This window comes from Acipenser ruthenus, chromosome 2 (genome assembly GCF_902713425.1).
Source record: "Acipenser ruthenus chromosome 2, fAciRut3.2 maternal haplotype, whole genome shotgun sequence".
Taxonomy (NCBI): Eukaryota; Metazoa; Chordata; class Actinopteri; order Acipenseriformes; family Acipenseridae; genus Acipenser; species Acipenser ruthenus.
Window position 1 is genome coordinate 87,629,465 of NC_081190.1, and position 23,535 is coordinate 87,652,999.

Genomic DNA, 23,535 nt, shown 5'->3' on the forward strand with positions numbered 1-23,535 from the left:
TCTATTGATAATGGGTGTTTGCATATGTGTGTGGGTTTATGCTTATGACCCTACTCCTAGCCCTCCTACTCCTACCTATTTTTGTTATTTATTGATTTTATTCTTGTTTTATGTACGATAATTGAGATTCATTACTTTGTACCTTATTATTGCATTTTGAGTTATTCTGTCTATGTTGCTACTTTAAAAATGACTTGTGAGTTATTGTTTATACTCAATCTGACTGTGTGTGACTTGAATCTCCTGGCTCTTTCAGAAATTAAAACTTGTTTAATTTAAATGCTTTGGGTCAATTGCAACGTACAAAATGTAGTCCACTTGATGCGTCTAACTAGTGGATTAAACAGGTTTAGTCCACTTGATTGGACTAAAGTTAGTACACCTTCAAATCCTGATTGCAGCGTACCAGAAGTTAATCATCACAGGTGGATCATCTGCTAAATCAGACGAAAAAAGATCCTGATTGCAGCGTACCAAATCATATTCATGATGATCCTGTTCAAGTGGATTAACTTAGTACTGTGTAGGATTTTCTACACCATATAATATAATTTTTCTAACACCGCTACAAGAAAAATAGCAATTCAGTAGGAATGTATATGATACATATTTGTTATATTGTTCAATTTAATATTGGGACACTATCATAATACTAGGGGCCGGGGCCAGCTTTACAAATTACTTCGACAGTATTGTAGGCAGAAGCCTGGTAGATTGTAATGTAATTTCATAAAATCTTTTATTAATTTAGACTAGCTGAGCTAATTTCTGCAAAACGATATTGTTTTGTCTGGAAATACTGTTTTGTGAAACAGGTAGAAAGAAGACTACTAAGATGTGCATACTAACTTGAAAGAAGACTGCTAAGATATGCATACTAGCTTGAAAGAAGACTGCTAAGATATGCATACTAGCTTGAAAGAAGACTGCTAAGATATGCATACTAGCTTGAAAAAAGACGGCAAAGATATGCGTACTAGCTTGAGAATTGCTAGAAGACCTTTATTGAACTTCCCCCGGGGTACTACCCTGAAGATGCCTATCAGAAGAAAGCATTGCAAGCAACAGCAGCACAATGGATTTGAAACATATATAGTGGCCTTTATAACATATATACAGTAGTTGTCTTGATATGTTAGCACAGCTGTATGATAGGATGTGTATTGGAATGTCAGAATATGATAATGTTAGCACTGTGATACTATTCTTCACGTTGTTTCACCGCTGTAGCTGCACTTATTAATACCAGGGTATTGCCAGTTATTGCATTGGGGAGTTTTCTGAGGGTCAAAGAAGCTGTGTTGTTTTAGACACTTCACATGTTTCTTTTAAAGGTTTAGAGAAAATTATATTAATTGCATGTTTTACTGTATTGTACTGTATAATAACTACAGTTTATTGTAAATGATATATTTCATCCATGTTTTCTCTTGGTGTTTGATTATTGCATAGGGAGGAACTCCTAAAGTGGGTCATATAACCATGCTCTGGAATCATTTCAATCAAACGATCCTTACACGTCACCAATGCATCTTAATTTGATTGTATAATCAGTAACCAACATTTTAAAAAAAGATGTACATTTATATGTATGAATAGCTTTTACAGAAACAGTGTCTTAAGAATTGAACATGAATTTCCTTGGGCAAGGGGTCCTTCACTTTAGTAACAGTGCTTAGAGATTAGGATTTAATGAACCATTATTTGACAGAACAGTTAGAATAGAAAAATGCTCAAGCTATATTTGAACACTCTAGGATATGTCCTTCTCGCATATGTTAGAGGCTTATACAAGCGCAAGCTCTCATCTGCTTCTTGCAAATGGGGGTATGTATGTATATATATTTTATTGTTGTGGAATAATGTTTTGTCATTGCAGTGGCTTGCAACAAGCAAATAGGTCATTCTTGGAATTGTTTTTATTTCAGGCTTCTTGATGCAGACGAATAATATGCAATGAATCAGCTGGCACTGTGGATTTTAAAGGAAAACCAACTGAATATGTTTTGATTAAACCATTAGGAAAAGCATCTGCCATTAACTTTATGGAAATCTGTGTTCAGAAGCCCAGGCATAAGGTACAATATGCATTTTCCCCGTCTTTCATCTACCCTGACTACAAATTAATAAGTCTGTTCAAACTACTCACTGTCAAACTAAGAGTGCACATTAGAAAAAAATACCGGTATATATGTTTCTCTTTACAAAATTACAGATTAAGACTACAGTACTGCAATATTCCATCTTTAAAATGTATAGACAAGGAATCAGCAAAAAAATATATATATATTTTGTATTAGAAATGGATGCTTTGTGGAACTGATATGCAGTCTATGTCACAAATGACTTGGACAGGTATCACATGAAGTGTCTTTAAAGGACACATATGATATGCAACTTCTCAGAGAAAGGTAATCTTTCATAAATCTTTACATTTTGTTTCAATCACATTTTTTCATGACTACAGATACAAAAGAAACCCTGATCATTTCAGTCTCATTGCAATGTTTAATTGTGTAATACTTTTAATGTTTATAGGAAAGATATTTTTTAGTTTATGTAAGAATATGTTAAGGATTAGAACAGTTAAGGATTTCAGTTGCATACAGTACTATACATTGGGGAAAGTAAAACAGTTATGTTCTGTGTGATGTGCCTGCCCTTTCAGCTTTCTTAATCTCATAATAATGACTTCATGTTCCAGGAGCTTTGTGTTATGGTCGTCAAGGGCACAGTTTCCCTTGTAAAGTACAGACTGTGTACCATGTTCTGTTGTGTGACAAACTCTATACCTGCTGCTAGCTGTTTGGATTTTAAAATGTTCTTATGCATATATGGTTTTAGCCGAGTGCCTAATAGACAGGGATTAGTTGTTTCTTCAGAAACAACACTGCATATGTCAATAATTGGTACTCGTTCAGAAATTTCAGCTGAGAAGGGGTCTTAGGCTACGAAGTGGATTGAACAGTATGTGGCTTGCTGAGGGTGGAGTCAAGATGCATTCATGGTTCAGTGACAGTGTCATGCATTACCTGATGTACAGGTTTCCATATTATCAGCTCTCTGCTACTCACATGCCATGCCATAGGAAATAAAAACAAATGTTTGATACCAAAACAGTAATGTATGGCTGCTCATTTAATGCCAGATGCTGGTACAAAGGCATGTTTTAACAAGCCTACAACAGCTGTCTACAAATTAGCAATGTAATACCACAACTAATCTTTTTTCAAGAATAGGGTAACATGGGCGAAGACACCTCCCCTTAAGGGAAATCTCATTTTATGCACTGAAAATAAATGCAATTTTAAATGACAGTATAAAAGTACAGTTCATAAATAAATGTACAACTGTGTGACAGGAGTGAAAGGAGTCCCTCTTGTAATTCACCCTCCCGACTACTGGCAGCGCTGTGCAGGAAGGACCGAGACAGAGGAGAAAGGCTGAGTCATGGTTGGGGTAGAAGCCACAGTGGTGGCGGCCATCTTAACTTGGGGCAGGACCTCATGGTTGAGCCCCATTATTGCAATCAGCTGTGCTGCGCTCGACGATTGACTGAGGTGGGGCAGTGCACTGATTGTAGGGGTGGGGCTCGGCCCTATTTAGGCTGTGGGGGTCTGCCATTTGGGTTCCCTGTCCTGGATTAACACCCGCAAGAGACGTGCTGGTTTGTTTGTTTTCACAACTGAAGCCCTGTGTTTGCAGATCCTTGACGAGCTGTGAGTGTGTTTTCCCTTGCTTTCCCTACCCCTTTGGATACCTGGACGGATCTGCAGCGCAGCACCTTTTGTCTCTGTGCCTTTGTGTTTGTGAAGCCTCAGGAGGGAGCTGAGGCAGCAGGGGGAGGACACTGGTTGCTACCACGCGATTGCTTTGTTTTGATTTTGTGTTTCTGTGTAATGCGGGACTGTTTTCAACCCTTGATTACTATTGCTAGTATTCAAGGGGGTTTCTTATTTTGGTTTGTGCAATACTGTACCTGTCTTTGACCCCTACTATTATTCTCCATATGGAATATTAATAAACCCTGCCTTGCTGGTGCGCAGGTTGTACCTCACTTGCTTCCTGTCTCCATCACTTCTGGGTCACGTCACTTCCTCCCAAAACCTACCACAAACTGCCATACATTTTTTTCAAAGAAAATAAATTGCTATTGTAATTCATCAAAATATTTCTCAAGGGGCATTTTGCTCTATCTTTGGGGAAGATGCCCCTGGGGTCAGGGTAAAATACCACCCCCCACACCCAAAAAAAAATAAAAAATAAAAACCAATACACATAACCTAAATAATAAGGTGAACTTTGTAAAAATGTAAAAGTACAAAATACACTAGGATGAAAAATAGAGAACTTTATTTAAATTACTAATGTTCTTAAACATTTTAAGCATTTAAGAATTAGAGTGGTAGACTAAGGCTGGGACCAAATCAAAACTTTGACAAGCCGCTAATCACACTTAACAAAACTGTACTTAATAGCATTTTCTTTTTATAAGTAGGATAAGATACTTACAAAAAAAAAGAAAACACTATTAAATACACTTTTGTTAAGTGTGTTTATCGGGTTGTCAAAGTTTTGATTTGGTCCCAGCCGAAGTCTCATGAACTGTATTTAAATCACATGTTCTCAAAACATTAACATTTTAAGCATTTAGGAATTAGTGTTAAGTTTTACAATGAACCTTGTCATTTACAAGTAGGCGATGAAATGCTTCTCACTTTTCACAATTCACATATGAAATCATCACCAGAGACAGCAGCACAGTCCACATGTGCCCATCTATGAAATGTTTCACACTGGATCCATTCCCCACTGGATCCATTCCCCACCACTGACAAAATATACTTGTGTGCAATATAAGCATTTAGCAGCATCATGTACCCTGTCAGCTGTTGTTTTGACACTGGTTTGTTTTTGTTTTCCTTTCTTTTAAGTTTCTTTTGTTGTTTCTTCTAGATTATATCATTTTGAGTGTACACTTTGAGTGGACATCCACATATGTCAAGAAAAAATATAATATACATGCATGCATATAGCCCATCACCCATGCATGCATTCATCCACCCATCTATCCTTAATCAATGATTCGATGGCATCCATAAATATCCAGGTCTGTCTCATATGGTAGGGGGCAGCTTGCCTTATACATACCAATCAAATGTTTGGGCCTACTAAAAAAACCCCTGTTGGATTTATACTCATAAGGTTTTACTATCACCACAGCACATTTTCCAGAACAAGCTGAAACTATGTACAACTACAACTGATTTTCAAAGCCTGTTTTATTTCAAAAACCTACCCAAAAACGTTTTTGACGATCAAGCTTCCATGTGTGCATTGCTTCTGGTCTAGATATAGGTTGAAAAGGAACAGTAGGATGCGAGGATTGCGTTTACAAGAGATTTGGCACCATTAAGTGTTAAGAATATGAATTAATAGGGGTAGGCATCTGTGGCAAAGTGGTTAGCTGGGTACAGGTGTAGGAGTGAAATGGTGCACAAAGGAAGAGACAGACAGTGATAATCCAATCAGAAAATAGATTGAATTTGTAATCTCTGTTCCCGTTACTTCGCGCCCTCACAGGGAGGGAGGGAGATTTACTACCAAGAATCATTGTCTTTCTGTCACAGCATCTTACCTCATGGAGGCGTCTTCCTCCCAATGTTACCCAACTTGTGAATGAATATATGTACAATAGTAGGCTTTAACATTTTTATTACACCCATATAAAACCATGATTAAACCATTAGGAAAAGAATCTGCCATAATAATTTGTTTTTAATTTAGCAAGAAATTCATTCAGTTTTGACACTGTAATTAGGGTATGGATATAAATAGCACTGTTAATTCTGAATGAAAATAGCAGTTATTAGCAAATGCTACTTTTTCCAGGATCCCCAAGCAATTATGTTTCTAGAAAACCCCGCTATTTAGCAGCATTTCAGCTATAATCAATGTATTCCCCCTGTGACACTTGAAGATACAATACCTTGAAATGGTTTTAAAATGTCTATAGTACGCTTAAAACAGTAGAGTCTCCAATTATAAAAGAAAAATGAATGTTACAGGGTGCTAAAGGGTGTCTACTCCCCTAGTAAACCTCTTAACCACTGTACAAAAGAGTAAGGTTGCACAAGATATTAATTTTAAAGTGGTTGTACCTAACAGAATAATTCCTTAAATCTAAACTGTTGCGCTCTTCCATTTGCTATATTTGGTCTTAAATGTACAGACCCTAAAGTAGGGTTGCCACCTTTTCCACAGACCAAACCCAAACATATTTCTCAGTCAGCCTAGGTCTATCAAAACTGCAGTATACTGTAATACAGATTAATACAATATCACCAGATCTCGGTACAACCAATAATCATGCAGTATACATAGTATTGTGCTCTTGATATCTCTAGCAATCGAACTTGCAAGCCAGAAAAATAGTAGCTATGGTACGTTAGAGGCTAATCTTTCCCGAGACAAGTACGCGGTGATGAGTAATGCTGTGGCAAATCAATGCAATTTCTGAAGCGAGGATCCTGTCCACCTGTTTTTTTTTTTTGTTTTTTTTTACAGCCATTGCATCATAGCAGAATAAATATTAACAAACGTTATTAATAGACGTTAACAACTACGGCACTATGGATTGTGTGTTGGTAAAAAGAGACAAAATGAGTCAATGTACACAAATTTGGTTCGGGTTTTTCAATGTAACTAATGGCTACCGCTAAATATGCAATGTTTATAGATACACGCACGCATATATGTGGTTTAATTGCCATTATATATTGTAAGTAACCCATATTTTACTGTAAAGGTTATGTATTTAATCACACACAGATCAATGCAATGTAAAGCATTATTCAAATACTGGGATACAGTAGAATGTACAGATAAGTGCTAAACAGTACACTTCTAATAAGACAGTGGAAATCCTTTAAAGCAACTAATCAAATACTGTATAACTGGACATCTTGGTTGATATTAAATTTGCATATTTGCTAACTTGGTAAATTTTGAATTAGGATTTATCACTACCACATTCACAAAGAAACATGCAACACAGTTTTGTATTTCTACTTTTAATTTAAAAAACATTCAAAATTAGGGATGCACCGAATCCAAGTTTGTGATTCTGCAGAATACCGAATCCATCTCAAAAGATTTGTCCAAATACCAAATCTATAAAAACTGTCAAGAAAAATGAAGGAAACTGTTGAATGAAAAGCAGACTGCCAGCTACTAACAAGGGATACGCACAATATATTGTTTTGAGGCTTTTAGGTCATAGTATTTTTATTACCGAATGGAAATATAACCCTGAATAAGATTTCAGTTTGAAACTTACACAATTTACTGCTATCCCCCTCCCCCCAAAACAGAAACATCAAAATACAGAACTGTTTACTTTACCTTTTACAAGAAAGCAGAGCTGCATCTTTGCCATAACCCACTATTTTCTTTTATGACGTTTCAACCCATGTCAACTGATCTGAGAGCTATGAGGAAAAAATTACCGTGATGAATGACCTGAATCTCCATGTGAAATAAAACCCACACGGCGCATTTAAATCAACGTGTGTGTAACACATATCAAAGAGGCTACAAAATAGTTTTTATAAATATTAATATTTTAATAAAAAACAGTAGTTCCCAATTGGTTTAAGTTGTATTGGCACATTACAGTAATGTGACATGTAATTTACTAAAGCATATTGTTCAACAACATCTTGCACATCTGACAGTTGTAAAGTTACAAGAAACACTGATTTTTTATTTATTTCTCTCAGTATGATCTCTAGAACATGTCTCAGACAAAGCAACAAAGCACAAAAGTCTACAACAGTTTGCCATTACTATATATTACAGGTTTACTGCATAACTACTCCATGAAAAGTGTGATGTAACTGTGCTGTTGCATACAGGGGTATGTTTGCATTCAGCAGCTGCATGACATTTTTAGTACGTGTGCCACTAGTAATTTAGGGAGTTGAGAGCTGCGACAGTTCAAACATGTTCTTGTTATTAAATACAACAGTTCAATACCGGTTTCGTGTTGTCAGAATTTCCACACATACTCTTTATTATATATATATATATATATATATATATATATATATATATATATATATATATATATGCTCTGAGCATACTCTTAAACTCAGGGGAGACGTACAGGAGGACATAAAGATGTTTCGGACTCCTGTTAATGGATTGTTTGCACTGGGCTTGCAACGCATCCAGTTGACTTAAACAATTTGAGAAAATCACACATACTGATTTAATTTAAAGTTTTAATGAATCAGAGTAGTATCAGTACTCCTTTGGTTTATTAAATGCTTAAAAATTGATTGAGTAGTTACAGACTACTTCAAATCCCAGCTGACAGGCAACCTGGGCGTTTCCAGTGCCTTTACATGTTTAACAGCATTACTAGTTCAAAACAGTAATACAAATATGTTTATTATATATTTAGCCTTCAGTCTATGCATGCATAAAGCTAAAAACACCCACCGCTAAATTCTAGAACATTCAATATATATCACTCTTAAGACTAAAACATAATTTCTATACCTTATAACAATGCAGTTAAAAAGAGATATTAGATTAAAATATATGCTTACCTTCCAGTATATGGAAGTGTAGTGTAGGATATATTGAAAAATAACTGGTTTTCAAAAGGCAGAGACTTGTGAATACGACCAAACAGCAATCCGTTTTTCAGAGATCCTCAGAGCATGGACCACACAACTTGTAGTTAGCAAGTCACGCGATACTTGACTGAGGTTTTTATAGGATTTTTCCCTCCATTGAATACATCAAGTCCCAATTAAATCTGCTTATCAGTCTGCCTTGACAGTTCCTATCTTTGAGTTAATTATATTTTCTAGAGGATTCAGGTCAACTCTGTTTTCAAAATTAACTGAATGTGAGCTCATGGTTCACTATCCTTCACTCCTCCTTTCCCTAAAAAATAGGTGAAATGGAGTCCACAGGGTCCTTGCAACCAAATACAAGTATATGTGTATATATGAGAGATTTTTTTAATATGTAACACCAGATCTATTTAAATGATATTAACCTGGGTCAAAAAAATGTCCCCTCTTAGCCACATATTATGTTGCCTTTTCAGTGTGTTGTCAATGGGTCAGTTTAACTTCATATACAAATATGTGTTAACAAAGTATCTGACAAAGAGTGTAAGGGTTTATCATAAGCCTTTGAATAAGACCACTAAACATACAGTGGCAAGTCCAGTTATTTTCATTTAAATTTAATCTATAGTGAAACATGTTAAATATAATAGCTGTATATTAACTTGTACCATGCTTGGACCAAACCTGACCTCTCTCTCCGTTTCTAAAAGTTGCCTGCACAAGCAGGTTTCAGACACCTTGTTTACTTGCCAGGCCTAGTGTTTTAATTAATATGAAACTCCACTGTAAGCACTTTTCCAAATTCACCGCATGAAGTAATTTTTTGACCGATTCAAGAGACGCTTGGACTGGTATCTTTTCAGAAAATACAAAAAACGCTTACATCCTAATTTTCATTATTTTCTCATTATTTTCTTATAATATAATGAGATACATACTCCTGTCTTTCTTGAAGCACCTTCCGTTGGTTATCATTCAAGGTTGGCAAATCCCGCTTAAGAGCCAACACCGAATCCTGCTTTGAGGTGCTAGACTAAGCTTTATTTTTTGAAGGTCTAAGCCCTTCCAGACAAACATTTAATTCTTTCACTTTTAAATTCTTCCGTTTCCCTATAAATATGTACCTCTGTTTCTTACTGCAGTAAAACCTTTATATATTCTAAACGTGTATATTCTTTGGTTCAATTGATATTGTAATGTCTAAAAGAATTTTTGCTTAGTTGGAGAAACTGAACCAATTCTTAAATTGATTAAATTAAATGAACATTATCGCAAATGTGTTTTAACAATATGTTTGCAATATTGTCAACGCCATGCTTATGTTATAATAAACTTTTACTACGTGCTAAGTTTAACTTTAAAATGGCATTATAAGATGTATTTCTAATTAAGTTACTTCAGTATAACAGTTGCTAATATTATTTTGCTGAATCAAGTCTGACCCCTTTCTCTGTTCATACAAAATCCAGTCAAAGCAGGTTTTAAGACAACCTTTGCTTTTTGCCAGTTTTAGGGTTGATTAATATGAAACACTATCGTAAGCATTTTCCAATACTCATTATTTCAAACCAATATCTAACTTAACGTATTAACACGTCCTACGCTTTCCGTTCCCATCTCTTCCTGCCTGGTTCTAATTCTATATATAGAAAATTATTATTGTAAGATAAACTCCTATCTTCTGTTATCCGAAAGGTATTTCCATTCGTTAATATTAACAAAATCGCTCATTATAGAGAGGATCTTGGCTTTTAAATCGCTGACCACCAGAAAAAAATCCTCGCTTCATCGGCCAAAACCAATGAGTCATCTTCAACACTGGCTGTACTACAAGCAGGCGAGAATGAGGTTACAACATTAGTGGACATCCACATATGTCAAGAAAAAATATAATATACATGCATGCATTCATTCACCCATTCTATCCTTAATGATTCGATGGCATCCTTAAATATCCAGGTATGTCTCTTATATGGTAGGGGGCAGCTTGCCTTATACATACCAATCAAATGTTTGGGCCTACTAAAAAAAAAAAAACCCTGTTGGATTTATACTCATAAGGTTTTACTATCACCACAGCACATTTTCCAGAACAAGCTGAAACTATGTACAACTACAACTGATTTTCAAAGCCTAAGAGTTATACAAACCTACCCAAAAACGTTTTTCACGATCAAGCTTCCATGTGTGCATTGCTTCTGGTCTAGATATAGGTTGAAAAGGAACAGTAGGATGCAAGGATTGCGTTTACAAGAGATTTGGCACCATTAATTGTTAAGAATATGAATTAATAGGGGTAGGCATCTGTGGCAAAGTGGTTAGCTGGGTACAGGTGTAGGAGTGAAATGGTGCACAAGGAAGAGACAGACAGTGATAATCCAATCAGAAAATAGATTTAATTTGTAATCCAGTTCTGGTGACCAAAACAATAATTACAGGCAATACACAGCAATGTGTATTGCAGTGTTCAAAACAAAGGGTTTGCAGTCCCAAACAATAATACATAGTCCCGTTCCAAACATGGTACACAAACACGGTCACCAGTCCTGGGTGTGTGCTGTAGTGCTTTACAATTATTTATTTGTGACACAAATGGAGTGCTGTCCGGGTTCATGCTGACCTCTGGCGACAACTCCGGACTAATAACAACAATTAGTGACAAAACAAACAAACACTCACGATACCCTTTTCAATCCTCAGGTCCTTCCGGGTTCTTTCTCTTTAACCAAAACAAAGGAACAGATTACGTTGCTTAATCCCCTTTTTGTACCGTCATATATGACGGTATGGTGCCACATAGTTTCCCTTCTGGGTCAATGCATTAGTGCACCGAAGCTCCGCCCCCTTTCTAGATGACCTACTTCCTTTTAACCCTGGGAATAAATTGTCAGGCCAAACAGTCCAGGGTACTCTGTTCCCGTTACTTCGCGCCCTCACAGGGAGGGAGGGAGATTTACTACCAAGAATCATTGTCTTTCTGTCACAGCATCTTACCTCATGGAGGCGTCTTCCTCCCAATGTTACCCAACTTGTGAATGAATATATGTACAATAGTAGGCTTTAACATTTTTATTACACCCATATAAAACCATGATTAAACCATTAGGAAAAGAATCTGCCATAATAATTTGTTTTTAATTTAGCAAGAAATCCATTCAGTTTTGACACTGTAATTAGGGTATGGATATAAATAGCACTGTTAATTCTGAATGAAAATAGCAGTTATTAGCAAATGCTACCTTTTCCAGGATCCCCAAGCAATTATGTTTCTAGAAAACCCCCCTATTTAGCAGCATTTCAGCTATAATCAATGTATTCCTCCTGTGTCACCTGAAGATACAATACCTTGAAATGGTTTTAAAATGTCTATAGTACGCTTTATTAAAACAGTAGAGTCTCCAATTATAAAAGAAATGAATGTTACAGGGTGCTAAAGGGTGTCTACTCCCCTAGTAAACCTCTTAACCACTGTACAAAAGAGTAAGGCTGCACAAGATATTAATTTATCCGAAAGGTATTTCCATTCATTAATATTAACAAAAATCGCTCATTATAGAGAGGATCTTGGTTTTTAAATCGCCGACTACCAGAAAAAAATCCTCGCTTCATCGGCCAAAACCAATGAGTCATCTTCAGCACTGGCTGTACTACAAGCAGGCGAGAATGAGGTTACAACATTAGTTTTATTCCTTCAGTAAGTTTACTGTTAGAGTTACAGTTTATCATACATTTACTTAATGTTATTATATTAGGTTTCTTATTTATTTAAATACTTTAGTTTTTTCTTACTATAATCAAACCTAGTTTGATTGCTTCTAGCATATTAACTGTGCTCCAGAGATTCTGCCTTTCTGCTCTTGCTGGATCAGAATGTTTTGTGACTGAGTAATTAAAAAAAGATGCTTTTGCCCGATAAGGGAGGTTTGGAACCTTCAGCAGGTCAGTCTGACCTTCAATGCAATGAACTTCTCCACACAGGCCTTACACAGATCTGCTAATAATATTTTCTAATGGTTGTACATTCTTTAAGACACATTACAGTCATTACAATATTTGTTGCAGTTTACAAATGTTCAATCTGTATCCCAAAGATCAGCCTGCTTCCAGTAGCTGCGACAGTCTTGGGTCAGTTTCTGCTCACAGTGAGTCACAGGTGTGGGTGACAGTCTTTAAAAGCCTGATACCTGCAAAAATTTAAATCTTGCTAGCTGGGCTCCCATCTCAACATTCTCATTCCCATCGTCAGTGGGCAAACACATTTTTACTGAATCTGGGTCCATCAAAAAACCGCACACCCTCTCAACCGAGGCCTTATAGCACAAAAGGGACGTGTCAGAACCGTCTGTGACAGTGTCTTATTTAAAGATGAACAGCACACATTGGAGGGACAAATTAAAATGAATGTGTGTCTGGGTTTATATAGGATTCGGTTCACAGAATTCTAAGTATTTGGCCGAATCCGAACCCTGCTCAAAAAGTAGGTATTCGGGCCAAATCCAAAACCGAAACCTGGATTTGGTGCATCCCTAATTCAAATACATGTTTACTTAATGAAACGTGTCTAAAACATTCTCATTTACAGTAAATAGTTATAGCATCTACACATTTTGTCACTGCAGCAATTTGGAGAACAAAGAAGGCCTTCTAAAAATGAGTTACAATGTTTATCGTTGTTATATGGCCCTTACATTTTAAGATATCAGTAATTGGAAAGGATTACCAACTGCATTATACTTGAACGACAGGCATTTGCTAACTCTCAGTTTTAAAACTTAGCTATGGCTCACTAACAAGTTTATTTTAACAATAAAGCCGAAAGTGAAACGCTTTAAATATAAAACTGATTAATTGACTAGCACACTCAGCTTTTTTATACATGGTAGAACTAATTTATTTTAACATATTGTTTCACGATAACTACAAGGTGGGTGTCTTAATGGTAGTATCTACACGTATCAACAATAACAATCCATAGCAAATTTGCACCATTGTTACAGACTTGCAAACAAGTCTGGCATAAACAATTTTGGCTGCTACTTAATTAACACCTTGTAAAACACACAAAACTGCTTAACCTAAAAAGAACAGTCCTACAGGTATCACAGTAGCAGGTGCAGTTTACACAGCCTCAGAGTTTCTGATCGCATCATAAATTCCAGATTTCCTAAATCCATTGATGTAAATGTTCAGTCTGCTTTCAATTTTTGTAAGCAAGTTAACTTCACTCACTGCCACTCTCATATTCACTTTGACATCCAACACATTCTTTCCTTTGTCCAGCACACGCTTCTTTAACCTGTGGTGCATACCACCAGTCTGTCAGAGAGTAGGATTGCACGCTGTATGCCACACTCTGATTGGTGGAAGTATTATTGACGATCCAATGCAAACCGCTAATAAAACCAAAATAAATTCCTCCAAAACGTCCCGTTATACGGTATGTAAAAGAATATTAAAGGAAAGTTGGTGTTTCATATGCGTTTTTACTTAAAACCGGACATTAGGGCGTCCGGGTTTGTTAATTCTTGCCACCCGGACACAGTTCCCGACAACCCTACCCCAAAGACAAAGTTCAGGAAAAAGGACAGACTTTCTGAGAGCAAGGCAAGGGAACTGAGACTTTGTGAGCTGTAATTCTGTTGTATGTATTAACAATCAATTACGTGTGCTGTGGTAATCTAGTATACTCAAATCACTGCATGTCTTGCACAAAAGGTTGTTAGGAGGGGGTCCTGAAATTAAATGTAAAAAACAAACAAAAAAAAGCAGTAAAGAATAAATACAGCAAAAGATTTTACAAACAATATGTAATTGAAATGGGTTATAAGAAACCTGAAACATGGCTGGAACTAGAATATCGTATTCCTTCTCAAATGGCCTGTGTCTTAAATTTGAGTACAGTATAGTGATGCATGTATTAAAATCACCAACAAAAGATGTGCCTGCCCAAGTACAGAAACAGCAAAGTAACTTACTGCCGAGAAAAAAAAAACTAACAAATGTCACTGTCCGATCTCAAATTATCCATATAGGCAGCCATTTTCAAAGAAGCAGCATTAGCATCCTGAGGAATTAGAAGAGAAGCTTTTCACAATTTCAGCGTTTCGTTATTAGGCTCAGATCTAACAAACAGTACCATCTTGGACAAATCAGAAATGCTGATCAGACCCCCATATTTGACATGACAAGCAATACCACAGTTCACAAAAAGGGAGAACAGGTGTAAGTAATCACAACTGGAAATGAGAAGCAGCACATAACTGTAGTGCTTTGTGCAGACAGCCGCAGACTGCACCATACATAATTCTTATTTGTAAATGCATCTTTATTTGATGTTTTATTTTTTCATCAAATTGAGGGTGGGAAATGTGGTCTGTGTCTTAAATTTGAAGGAATACAGGATTTTAAAATATATTTTTTACATCCCGATTTGAAATGTGGTCTTTTGTTTGATATTCTTAAATAGATTTGAGGTTGTTCAGAAGATTGAGGTTTCCTGGGTAAAAATCCCAGGGTGATTAAAAACATATATTATATTTTTCAGAACAAATGTTACATCAACATGTAACTTAAAAAAGAAAAACACTACAAAAGCTAAGGTGCCCATTCTTTGTTAGAGTACCTGAACCATAATTTAGCATGTCAGTACATTGAAGTATATTTGCTTTTAATCACTCTGGATTGGATCAACCATCTATCTATGGTATTATTTGCACTTTCTGTAAATACTATATTAAATATTAATCTTGCATTGTAACACCTGTAAGTCGCCTTGGATAAAGGTGTCTGCCAAATAATAATTCCTAGTTTACTCTAAAAATAAGTGGCAAATGCAATTCAGAGTGAATAATGTTTACCTTTCAAAAAGTATAAACATGACAGAAGCAGAATAATCAAACAAACTGACAGTGAAAAACAGGACTAAGCATACAAAATAAAAATTGTAAAAATTAAGCGCTACTAACGCGTCGAAATTATTAAAAACAAACATGTATAAAACCAGACTCTACAAATTGGGGGTTATTTTCAAAAAGAGATCCGCTGGAGGCTAGTGCTATGCTCCATTATTTCAACTATTTTTTCCACCAATTGTGTGTTTTCTAAAGCTGCAAATAAACATGTTGCGAATGTATGCGCTAGTTTTGTTCATTTGTTATTCCGAAGCTTTCTTTTTGGCGGAATATAAAATGATCTATAGAATCTCTGTCTATTTTCCAAAGACCAAAGTGGTGGTAATTTAACTCCCACCAATGCTTTCCGCCTCCTTCAGAATAGTCAATACATCTATCCGCCAGTATAAAGAGTGACAGCACTTAGGCACAACATATGTGCAACCATGTCCCCCTAGGAAAGCTGCTGACATGAACTGTACCTACAAATGCCCAGGCTATGAAAAACAACTTCATTCATATCACTTTTTTTTATCCAACAATATGAAGAAGTGGTTAACCTGTCAGTTTTCAATCTTCTTATTTACAATATAGCCTATCGCTGCTTGCAAAACATGAGTGATATTGTCAAGAACCACTGCTTTTTGGTCTGGAATAGGTATTGCCTCCAGCCACTTAGTGAACTAGTCCTGCAACACTAATAAATACTTGTATAATAGTATATCAGCTGCTATCATTTCCCAGGGGTTGCCAATTGGCATGCTGACCAATGGAGAGGGGGGTAGCATTGTGTCTTTAGCTCTTTGACAAGCTTCACATGTACGCAGTACTGTTCAACGTTTTTAGCCATGCCTATGCAATAGGCTCGATGCTTGTTTTGGAGCGGCTCCGGTATCACTATTGCTGGGCCGGCTGGGGACCCTGGGTGCAGACAGTAATATCTGTGTGGTATGCCATCAATGATCCTAAGCTGTGGTCATAAGTGGGCATAACGGTGCAAGGAAAACTGCTTCCAATCTGTAGGTTTCTTGTAGTGTTTAACAGCTTGTGTGACCTTGTGGAGAACTGGGTCCTCCTTCTGGAGTGTTTGCAACTGCTCACATGTAATTTCTGATTCCATCATGGGTGCTGCAATACTGTCTGCTTGTAGACAGGTCTGTGGTTGCCTGGACAGCGTGTCAGCATGTATGTTTTCATACCGTTTTTTGTATTTGATGGTGAAGTCAAAGTCTTGAATTGCCACAGACCACCGGCATAACTTTCCTTCCATTTTCTGTGATTGTAGCTATTGTAAAGACTTGTGGTCTGTAAATACAGTAAAATATTGGTAAAGGTAACTCCTTCATGGCATATGCCAATGCCAAACGTTCCTTTTGAATTGTGACAGTTTTTCTCACTTCTGGTTAAGGTTCTGCTTTTGTATGCACTAATCTTGTTGCTTTGTTGAAGTACGGCCCCCAGGCCGGTGTGACTGGCATCAGTGAAAAGCTGAAACTCCTTGTCTGGATAAGCCAGGACTGCAGCATTGGTTAGGTAACGTTTAAATGCTTTAAATGACTATTCACAGTGCACATCCCACAGGAAGGTAGCTCCTTTTTCCAGCAACTGGTTCGTGGTGTTGCCACTGTGTTGAATTGTGGTATATAGCAGCGGTAGTAAGATGCAATATCAAGGAACTGTTGCACCTCTTTAATCTTGCTTGGTGTAGGCCAGTTGTCAATGGCATCAGTTATTTTGGGGTCTGGCAACATTCCAGTAGATGAGAAAATATGTCCTAGATATGTAACACTTGACAGGCCAAAATTGCATTTTGACCTTTTCAGTGTGAGTCCTGCTACCCATAGCCTGTCCAGCACAAGCGACAGACTTTTTATTATTATTATTATTATTATTATTATTATAGCATTTACATTTTTACAAAAACACAGCAGAGAAAAAAAATGATAACAAATACAAACAAAAAGTGTATCAAATATAGTAGACAACCTAATGTGGGTAAGCAGCAGATTCCCTCCCACCCACACTCACTATACATTTTTTACACCCTTGTCATTCTCCTGTCATGAAACAGTACTTTACACTATTTAACAGGGGATCCACTGTACAATAGGAATTACCCCAGGCAATAAGACGGTGATAAGGAGACTATGATAGAGAGGAACTGAAGGTGAATAGAAAGACAGAAGACAGAAAAGAACAAGAATAAAAGAGAAAACAATTATATATTGTAACACGACCGTCACTTGTGAACGTCTGTTTGCCCCTATGATTGAGACCCAGGACACAGAAATTGATTTTTAAGCACTTACGCAGTATTTTTAAACACAAAAAGGAAATAAATAAACAAAAAAAATCCTAACTCCGTGTTGGAGCACTGATTACATAGACAGGTCCCTAACTAGCTCGCAGGAAGGCTAAGCCATTTACCTGTCATCAAAACAAACAAACAAACAAACCACACACGTTTAACACAGCACTTACTTTTTATCGTTGACTGCTCGGAAACAGTACACCTCTTCTGCTTCCTTCTACTCAGCAGCCCCATGCAGACTAACTGCACCTCTTAAATACCCTGCACCTGGTTCTAATTTACAATTACTTCCTAGTGCAGGGGATAATTAAAAATAAAATAAATTAAACAAAACGTGCATATGCACATGTTTTTAGGCAGGGAAGATGTCACGAAATCCGAGGGTCCAGATTTCTTTACGTACTCTTTCCATTTAGCTCAGTATACACTCTTATCTCAGGGGAGACGTTAGGAGGACAGAGATGGTACTACTCCTTGTGGGGTATTTTTATTACGCTCTTGACCCGCAATATATCCAGATGACTAATGTAGCACCCAATAAATTGACAGACTCATGTATTTAAAGTTTTTTACGAATCGGAGTATGATTAGTACTCGTTCGGTTTATTAACGGTTAAATATTGGATAGAGTAGCTACAGACTACGTCGTATCCCCAGCTGACAGACACACTGTGCAGTCCAGTGTCTTAACAGATATCAACGTTAACACATTAATACATGTATATATGTATTCAAGGCCGACAAGCAGGCCAAGAGCACGTCACTTAAAGTACCCAATGGTCTATTTCAGCACATTCAACAAAATACTTTCTTATTTCTAAAACATAGCATGAGTCCCTTATAGCAATACATGCAATACATGTGAGATAAAATAATAATTGATTAATGCTTACCGTTTAACCCTTTGCGGTCCATTGTTGGACTGGGTCCGACATTGAAATGTATTTGCTTACGATTGTAAGCCGCCCTGGATAAGGGCGTCTGCTAAGAAATAAATAATAATAATAATAATAATAATAATAATAATAATAATAATAATAATAATAATAATAATAATTGCAATTATTCCTCTCAGGTCCTTTGTCGGACTGGGTCCGACATCATTATAGCAACGCAAAAAAATGGTTTTTAGTCGTTTTTTCTCCGGAAAAAGCCAAGAAAACCATTCAATTGCCGAGTGGGAGCGACAGGAGCCGAGACAAGTCGAAAAAAAAAAAAAAAAGAAAAGGCGTATCTTATGAATAGTCATATATGGCCCTGGTATCAGATAACGGGGCGGTCATAGTAAACAAGCTGGCTGAGTGCGTCAGCGCACAGAGACTATCATGGACATTTGCAGAGCTTTTTTCAGATGTTATAGTAATAAAATAATGACTTGGATCGCATTATTGAGGAGTTTGGTGATAAAACGAGTGATCAGGAGATGATCGATCGGTATGTACGACTATTATTTTTATTATTATTTATTTCTTACATTCATAGGTGAAGGCTGTAGCGAACGAAAGGGTGGGGCGGGGCTGGAGATGCCTAGTGAGTGCTTTGTTGATATGCAGGGCCATTTAAACCCGTTTGACTGTGGAAAAAAATACTTTTAAACTGCGCGTGTTAAAATTAATTAGACCTGGCGTGCCTGACGCGCATTTAATAAATGGACTGCAAAGGGTTAATATAAATCTGCGTCGCACAGTGAAGAACTTATCTGAAGCAGCAGAGAGGAGCAGCAACTGGCTGTGGTTGAGACGGAAAGATTCTGGCTGGGGACAGGTAAGTAAGCTGGGCTGAGTTGAGTGGGGGACGGAGGGGGGTGATGCTGGGACGCCAGAATCACCGTCGAGCCCTCTTGAGGTGTCGTGGGCTAGTCGACGAAACACTGAGGATGGAAGGTGCCCACTTGAAAACCCCAGAGATGTACCCTACTTAGCTCAATCCAGACGGTTGTCATGCTGATGCGCTGGGGAGGCCGCACTTTGGTTGATCCCCGGAGCCAGCATCGCAGCCGTTGTGTGTGCTGATGCGCCAGGGAGGCAAAATAAGCTGATCCCTGGAGCCAGCATTACACTTCAGCCATTAACACCAGACAGAAGGATATCTACATCATCATATGGAAGGAAACGTAAATGGATGGAGACACATATGGATCACATTAGTTTACTGTAAAGCTACGTCTCAGTTGGTGCTTATCTTGGCGAGAGCCGAGTTCAAATCAGCATGAAGTTTTAACATCTACTCTCGTGTAATGGAAATCATGAAGATCTGGATACGTCCAGTGACTGCTGTGAATAGTGCAGCTGGCAACAAGGGAAAGACCTTGTGACAGCCTGGAGAGACAGCTGACAGGAGGAAAGAGACCCCATTGGGGCTGGTAAGGGTTAGCTACCCTTGTCGGCAGTATCCAGCTCTGTGTTTACAGGATGCTGGAGACACCCGCCCAAGGCTTCTAAGAAATTAAAGAGAAAAATACCCCTAGAGTCTGCGAGAGCGGGGGCGGAAGATGACTCAACGTTGGACAACACGGTTAACGACTTAGGAACGGAAACGGATATGAGTATGGAGAGTACTTCACAAAAGACTAGTTCAAGATCTGCAGTTAACAAAGACATGGAACTCCAGGTTTGTGTCTGCGGCTGGAGCAAGGCGACAACGGTCAGGGGTTTGAAGATTCATCAAGGGAGAATGAAATGCTTGAGGGAGAAGGGACAAGGGCCTCGCATTGATCAGTACTTCTTACGAAGTCAGTCAAGTCAGTCGAATGAAATCCAGCGACAGGAAGCAAACCACAGTTCGCAGGATATCAGCACCCCTGTCATAGATGTGAGGAGGACTTGCATGGACACAGTTAGTGATGAACCTAATGATCCTTGTGAACCCGGTCAGACAAACCAGCATAAGAGAGAAAAGAACCTCAACGGGCACAAGCCTGGAGTTAAATGGCCAAGAGCTTGTGAGAAAACTGCATGGGACACAGTAAACACAGATCTCTGCGTTGCATTGGAAAGATTAAGTGGAACAGTTGAAAAGAAGCTGGATAAATTTGGGGACATCATCTACGCATATGGAAGTGAGAGGTTTGGAGTTGAAAAAAGGAAGGAAAAAGTACAAACTATTCCTGGAAAGTCTAGACGGCAGCAGGAGATTGAACGCTTAGTTAGAGAAAGGAGACAGCTGAGGAACCAATGGAGAAGAGCAGAACAAAGTCAGAAGGAGGGACTCAATCTCTTACAAAGGGTCATAAAAGATAAGCTTGCAACATTGCGCAGAGCTGAGCGCCTACGGAAACGCTACAAAAAGAAGGAGCGTGCGAGAGCTAACTTTTATAAAGACCCATTCAAATTTGTAAAGAAGTTATTCACCAGTGAGAAGAATGGCACACTAAAAGCATCTAAGGTTGAGCTGGAGAGATATTTGGAGGAAACACATACAGATTCAAAAAGGCAGGAGCCTATGTCAATTCCGTCAGACATCCCACCTATCAATCCACCAGAATACCAAATGGAGGACTGTGCACCTAAGTGGAAAGAAATAGAGCAAGCTGTGAAAAAAGCAAGGGCTTCATCATCTCCAGGGCCTAATGGAGTTCCGTACAGAGTGTACAAGAGTGCTTCAGGAGTTCTACGAATTCTGTGGAAATTGATGAAAGTGGCATGGGAAAAACAGGTTGTACCAAGAGCATGGCGCCGAGCAGGTGGAGTCTTTATACCTAAAGAAAAAGATTCTACAAGCATCAGTCAGTTTCGTCCCATTTCCCTATTAAACGTAGAAGGCAAGATTTTCTTCAGCATTATTGCTCAGAGATTGTCAGCTTACCTATTAAAGAACTGCTTCATTGACACTTCAATACAAAAAGCAGGCATCCCAGGTTTCCCAGGTTGCTTAGAACACATCAATGTGATCTGGCAACAAATTCAATCAGCTAAAAAGGAGAGGAAGGAGCTCCATGTGACATTCCTGGATTTGGCTAATGCATATGGTTCAGTGCCACATGAACTACTTTGGGCAGCATTTGATTTTTTCAGTGTACCGATGACAATAACAAATTTAGTGAAAGCCTATTTTGGAGATTTGCAATTCAGTTTTTCAACTTCAGAATTCAGCACTACATGGCAATGCCTAGAGGTTGGAATAATGGCAGGATGCACCATTTCTCCACTGGCTTTTACCATGGCAATGGAAGTAATCATTAGGGCATCAAAATGGGTAGTAGGAGGAGAGCGCTTGGCTTCTGGAATGCGACTACCACCAATTCGTGCATACATGGATGACATGACAACCATGACTACAACAGTAGCCTGCACTAATCGATTATTGGGCAAATTAACCAATAACATTGAATGGGCACGAATGCAATTCAAGCCCACTAAATCAAGGAGCATCTCTATAATTAAAGGCAAAGTAGTAGATAAAACATTCTTCATTAATGGTGAGGCAATACCAACAGTGTCTGAGAAGCCAGTGAAGAGTCTTGGGAGATGGTACGACGGGGATCTAAAGGACACAGTTCGTGTGGGAGAAGTTAGACAACAAGCAGTGGAAGGGTTGAAGAGCATAGACAGCTGCGCTCTACCAGGTAAACTACAACTCTGGTGCTTTCAGTTTGGTCTACTGCCGAGGTTGCTGTGGCCACTGACTGTGTATGAGGTTTCTTTGACAACAGTAGAGAAGCTGGAAGCTTTAATCAGTTCATACATCAGGAAATGGTTGGGAGTTCCACGCTGCCTCAGCAGAGTGGGACTTTATGGTAAAGGAATACTGCAGCTACCAGTCTCTGCTCTAACCGAGGAGTTTAAGTGCGCCAAGGTCAGACTGGAAATGACATTAGTAGAGTCACGCGATAAATGCGTAAGGGAGGCAGCACCTGTGTTGAAAACTGGAAGAAAGTGGGCGGCAAAGAAAGCTGTGGAAGATGCAAAGGCTGCCCTTCGAATTGGTGATATCATGGGGCAAGTTCAGCATGGAAGAGGGGGTCTTGGTTTCAGTTCAACTCCTCCTACATGGCACAAGGCGGCCCCAGCTCAAAGGAGGAAGCTGGTAGTCAACGAGGTGCAAAAGCAGGAGGAGAGGATGAGGTGTATAAAGGCCATTTCCCAGGCCAAACAGGGAGAATGGATGAGATGGGAGAGTGTGGAACAACGCAAGATTGGCTGGCAAGACCTATGGTCAATGGAACAGAGCAGGATCAGTTTCCTCATCAGGTCAACATATGATGTTCTCCCATCACCACAGAACCTAAACCTCTGGGTAGGAGAGGATCCCTCATGTCCTTTGTGTTCATCACCTGCAACATTAAGGCACATTTTGACAGGATGTAAGGTGGCTCTTAGCCAAGGACGGTTTACTTGGCGCCATGACCAGGTGCTGCGATGTTTGGCCTTAGCATTGGAAGACAAGCGTAACATGACCAATATGTTGCCACCTGTTCCATCAAAACATTACACACAAAAGACAACATTCCTCCGCCCAGGAGAGCAACCACCAAGAAAAGGTGTTAAAACCAATCCTCGCCCAGGACAACTGGAAGCTGCTAGAGACTGGAATATGCTGGCAGATGTTGGTCAACGGCTTATTTTTCCACCTGAGATTGCCACCACTAACCTTCGACCAGATATTGTCTTGTGGTCTGGATCAGCACGCCTTGTTCACCTGGTAGGGTTAACAGTGCCATGGGAGGATGCTGTAGATGAGGCGTATG

General features: G+C 38.4%; 1 protein-coding gene across 4 annotated transcripts in view; it reads left to right on the plus strand.

The window, feature by feature from the left end:
- LOC117408387 (leucine-rich repeat and immunoglobulin-like domain-containing nogo receptor-interacting protein 2) overlaps nt 1-23,535 on the plus strand; it is a 465,904-nt gene that overhangs the window by 161,419 nt on the left and 280,950 nt on the right. For 2 of the 4 annotated variants that reach the window (XM_059003230.1, XM_059003225.1), the window contains exon 3: nt 1,929-2,078. The exons of the other annotated variants lie outside the window; for them this stretch is intronic. The gene's annotated coding sequence lies outside the window, so the exon portion shown is untranslated. The remainder of the gene's footprint in view (nt 1-1,928; nt 2,079-23,535) is intronic. 4 annotated transcript variants of the gene reach the window in all.